Source organism: Mycteria americana, chromosome 1 (assembly GCF_035582795.1).
Source record: "Mycteria americana isolate JAX WOST 10 ecotype Jacksonville Zoo and Gardens chromosome 1, USCA_MyAme_1.0, whole genome shotgun sequence".
NCBI lineage: Eukaryota > Metazoa > Chordata > Aves > Ciconiiformes > Ciconiidae > Mycteria > Mycteria americana.
The window spans coordinates 80,747,246-80,752,527 of NC_134365.1; the positions used below are offsets into that span (position 1 = coordinate 80,747,246).

General features: G+C 44.7%; 1 long non-coding RNA gene across 1 annotated transcript; it reads right to left on the minus strand.

Annotated features, from left to right (window-relative positions):
- Nucleotides 1-3,427: 3,427 nt before the first annotated feature.
- On the minus strand, nucleotides 3,428-4,515 carry LOC142404743 (uncharacterized). Its single transcript, XR_012773943.1, has 3 exons — nucleotides 4,388-4,515; nucleotides 3,842-3,898; nucleotides 3,428-3,642 (listed from the first exon to the last, which is right to left on the minus strand). It is a non-coding gene; the product is annotated as an uncharacterized LOC142404743 (long non-coding RNA).
- Nucleotides 4,516-5,282: the final 767 nt, after the last annotated feature.

A 5,282-nucleotide genomic window follows, 5' to 3' on the forward strand; every position in this document is an offset into this window, starting at 1 on the left:
AGAAAAAAGTCCCGGCTGGAAAAACATTTCCTTTTAAATGGCATGGTATGCCTTTAAGGGGAAGGTAGCAGGCAATGATCCATCTTCACCACATACAGACTTGCCTTGTTCTTCCATTTCTGGCTGAGTGATAAAACGTTAAATGTCATTTCCTGTATCAGTGGTTAACCACTAGATGCTGGATCAGAGATTTACCAGAAGTGCAATATTCAAAAGTGGACCTGCTGCTTTCAATAACCCTTTCTTGCACCCTGTGGGAACCATTTAACCTTTGAGAGAGAGAAAAAAAACCACCAAACAAAAATACCCTGGATTTGGGTAGGGAGATAAGTCTTGAGCTTTATGCCAATGGCTCACACTTCGTACAGGCAATCATAGGGATAAATCCTTCCCTGGCCCCTGCCTGGCACAACACTGAGGCTTGTAAGAAAGTGAAGCAACTACATGGGGTTTTTCTGAGCCCTCAGTTCTATCGTCAGCAACTGGAGATCAGGCACTGGGGGACACGGCTCTTTTGTTTTGCACTGATTTTCTTCTACTAAAAGCCAGCATATTTAGCAAATGGACTGACACTGGAATCCAAAACATGTACTCCCTACCAGCTCTTACTTCATTTATTTTACACTGCAGAGGCAAGCAGTTTATCTGCCCAGGCTGTATTCGTTTTATTACCATCATCACAGTCAGTTATAGGGTTGAGGGGATTAAAAATCATTTCGGGAAGAGCAGCTGGGAGAGTTAGGAGCAGATAAGGAAATTTCAGTTGAGGCTACATTTCCAAACGCTGAATTTTGAACATGTGGTTGTGCAATTGCCTGTGCAAATAGAGAGTTATTTTCCTAATTACATAATATTTGTAAAGCACCCAGAACATAAAATGGCTAAGCACACATCAAGAAATACTAGTTAGAGCAAGCTGTGGCCAAATATTGGTGACGAGCACCTAGAAATAATAGAAGCAGGTCCTTTGGACGTGCACCTGATGTCTAAACTGCCTATGCATGGGGCTCGGCTGCAGCAACATCCCTCGTTTTACCTTCCGGCCCCTGTATCATTGCAGTATCCCTGCTCTCAAAGAGCTCAAACAGCTCAGTTGGAGAATGCCCCTTTTCAGGGTGGGGAATGGCTCTGCCTTTGCTGCGTGCATGTGCCTCGCATGACGGAGCCCTTGCCCCTGAAGGCAGTCTGCAGGCAGTACTGCAAGTCAAATAATAAACAGTAATAACCTCAGAGTTGAGGCACCTCACTCCTTTCTTCCTCAGCCAACAGGAAACCCCCACATCTCTTCTGTCATTACTATTTACTCATTTGCACTGCAGCAGCACCCAGCTGACTCAGTCGTGAACCTGAACCCAGCCATGCTAGGCGCTGTGCAAAACACTCTGGCCACATAGTCCCTCCCTCACAGAGACGATGCTCTCAGACATGAAAGGGAAACGCTCCCAGCATCCCTGGCCAGGCACACCTTGACCACTGGTACCCACGCCCTACATGGAGTTTAGTTCCCGAAGCACACGCACAAGGAGGCAATAGGAATTGCATGGTTTGGATCCTGGGCTTTCCAGGCAAACAAGGGCAGAGAACAGTATTTGCATAGCACAGCTCGTGTTGCTCTTGAGCAGTATCCACCAGCCACTGAGCAGTGATAAATAAAGCAGCGCTGAGTCCAGAGGATAGGCTTTCTGTGCCGCTTAGGGAAAAACTGGGATGGTGAAAGATCCAAGAAGATTCCCCCAAAAGGCGACGTGGTTTTTTTCTTCACTCCAAAAGTCACAGGAAATCTCCAGATTACTCATCCTTTCCCAGGAACCCTGGCTGGAAAAAAATCGAGGGGCCTCACTATTTTCCTACAAACACACACACACACACACACACAAAGGAGCCCTGCAAAGACCTTAACACCAGCTGTGCTTGCCCTTGCCAGAACTTCCTGAATCCACCCCCGTTTACCCTAGCTTGCCAAGCAATGCAAATATTTGAGAGGCCACCTCGTTTCCGCAGCTTCTGATGTAAAAATCCGCATCGAATCCAAGCGGTAAAGGCTGTGACTCACAGCTACTCTGCAGCCAGAAGTCCTGTCAGGCAGGCCAAGCTTTTATATAGCAGGAGGTCACTGGAACACACTCTGGCTCACCTCTCTCATCGATCAAAAGAGTGCAACCACTTAGAAACATCTCCTGCTTGCCTTCCCTTTTTAAAGTCAAATGCTAAGAAGCTGCTTCCTAGTAGGCAGAGAACAGGATGACACAGATACAGTATCTCAGGGAAAGAAAATGAAGTTTTGTCTCAGCAACTGCTGAAACTTACAGCACAAGTTAGTTCTGCCGTGTAACCCGGAGACTGCAGCCAAGAGAAACTTGAGTCAGAAGACCTGATTTCAGTTCCTGCCTCCGCTACTGCCCCACTGTTTGATGTTGGGTTAGTCACTTAACCACCCCTGGAAATACTGTCCTCTTCTGATGACTACTGCTTGGGAACAGCCTGGACATCGGCAAGAACGTGCAAGAGCCAGGTGACATCTGCAGCCAAGTCCCAGACCGGGGAGAAAATAACAGCATGTTACTGCAACATCTACGTGGAAGACGGGTGGTGAGGAATGAGTGGGGTAGAAACCGGTGCTTTGATAGCTATCGAGGTGTTAAAAAAGAATTAACAAAATGATGACACCTCTCTCCCTGACACATACATACATTGGGAACGCAGATATTCTGGGCTTCCAGTATGCTGCACAAGCAAGACATGCCTCATCACAGAGACCCCCAGGATGTGACTTGCCTTTCATTCTTTAAGGGTTAAATCTTTGACCACATCAGCAATCCCACACATTCAGGAACGACGAATCAGGGCTTCAGAAGTTGCAAGTCTGACTTCAACTTCCCAAAGTTTCCAAAGCATGCCCTTGCATACTTTTTCTTTTTTATATGAGCACCCAGATTATTTTCCATATTTAATTGACTCCAGAAGCTGGAACTAATGACTTGTCAGGGTATATAATACTCAGGAGAGTATGGCCTTCTTCAGTCTTAATATTTGAAAAGCTTTTTCTGCTTCTCTCTAGTTCTGTAATGGACCACACCTACTGCCCAGAGGAAACAATTCCTGACTAACTAAAGACTATGAAAATACATAATCTATTGAGATTTATTTTTTCTTCTTTTAGGTCTTGTTTATACCTCAGGATTGTATTGGTTTTAAGTCAGTTCATGGCAGACTGAGGAGACACAAATTCATTAAACCATGTCAAATCAAATGTCTGAATTTAAAACACTTTAAAATGCATATAGCCTTGACCAGGAGTGGCAAATTTAGCCCTGGACACCTACATTTTCATACATAACCTTTCAAGGTGGTTTCTCCACCCTTCAAAAGCACACCTTGCTTACTTGCACACAGCACATAGCTCCAGGCTTGAGCTTCAAGCTTGACTTTCCCCTCCGCACATCCAAATGAACTGCACAGATGTATCTCACTGGGTGATTGCGCTGAAACTGGTTCAAAGTGGTCTTGCAACAGCTTAGCTGAATTCTGATCCAGCTGCCCTTCTCCATGCCTTCACATCTGTATTTCCAAATCTCCCCTCACATCTGCAGGAAGGGGTTGCGTTGCCATTCTCAAGGTGTACAGAGGCTGAGGCCAAGGAACCTAAGAGAAACACAAGGTGAGGCTGCCACACCCCTGTGGCTATCACAAGTAAATATCCCTTCGGGTTGGCTTTAAATAGTGAATAAAGGAAAGCAAATCCTCCTTGTCTGGAGGCTGCTTCCACAGGTATAGTCATAACAACCCCCTGAGGAAAAGCAGGGAAAATCTGACAACATCATGTTCATTCATGAAGACTTACCCTCGTGTTGATGTTCTTCTGCAAAGGCCCCAAGCTGAGCTACAGTGCTTTTCTCTCCTGCAAAAAGGAGCAGTAGTAAGCAGCCTGGTGCATGTCTCCTTTATACACTGATACAGTTATACACGCTACTACAGCATGTAAGATTTAGGTGTATACTGGTTGGATGGTCAAGGCTCCAACATGACAAAAATCTCAAGGGCAAAACATGGAATTCAAACACCCCTCTCCACGTTTGCAGGAAGTCTAAAGTGTAGCCATGGTCACCCTTGGAATGGAAATTAATTTCTTGATCAACAGTTTCTGATGTAAATAGCTTTTCACATTAAAAGATGACAGGTTGGCTGTCTTGAAGTTATTACACTACGGGACTGAAATGAGTGATATCCCCCTGAATGAGGTACAGCTGAGTTATGCTTGACAAGCACATTAAGAAATTTTTGAACTTGCTGAAGGAAGGTAAAGATAGTGTTATGGGGGAAAATGCAGAGCTAGGTATTTCTTAAGAAAAATGTCTTGCAGAAGAGACTCAAAATTAAGAGCTTATACCTTCAGAGATTCTGAGCATTTTCATTTCCCACGATGCTCTCTATAAAGGGCAACATCAGTGATAGTTTTTCTTTTAAATCCAGGTTTTTCTTTATTGCTGCAGACCATGCTCTGCAGCAAGTCCATTCTTACCACTGTGCATGTATCCGTTCGACAAGTAGTTTGTAGAGCACTGTAGGCTGTGACCTAAGCAGACAAAAATGTGCTGAAATGTAAACTAACATATTTGGTAGGGATGTAACACAAAAGAGTTACAGAGGTTATTATAGTTTTGCAGATATGGACACAACAGAGGAGCAGCTCCTTCCATGGTATTGCAAACCCTTAGGGCTTACACATTATGAATTGGCTCCAAAAGCTAAGAGACAAAAATAATTCCCATAATATTTCTTTTTTTAATTTGCCTTATACAGTTTACTTTTTCAAGATTTTCTCTTTAAGCACAAAGGTTATGAGTTTACATTAAAAATATAGTGGAAGTTTAATCACGTGATTCCAGGAAAAAGGGTTTAATGGGGAAAAAAACCTACATTTTTTCCAGTATGTAACTCATGCCAGATAACCACCAATACTTTAAAAGTAATGTTCCTTGCACGTAAAACCTGGGATAAGCTAGAGGCACATGGCAGCAGCGTGCTGCAGGAGAAGGGCAGGTTGTTGGGCAGAGACAAAAAGGAGGTATATCGGGCAAAACTGGCAGGGTTTCAGCGGCAGGGGCTGTGGGGGCAACCTGTGTGGGAGGAGGCCGTGAACTGCCCTGGGCCAGTCACAGCTGCCTCCTGTGGCTTTGAAACAGATGGGACCAGCCCATGGTGAGTCAAAACTCCAACCGAAGGAGCACGTGGCGCCTCCACTCAAACATATTTAAGCATGAATGGCAGCCACTAGGGGAGGA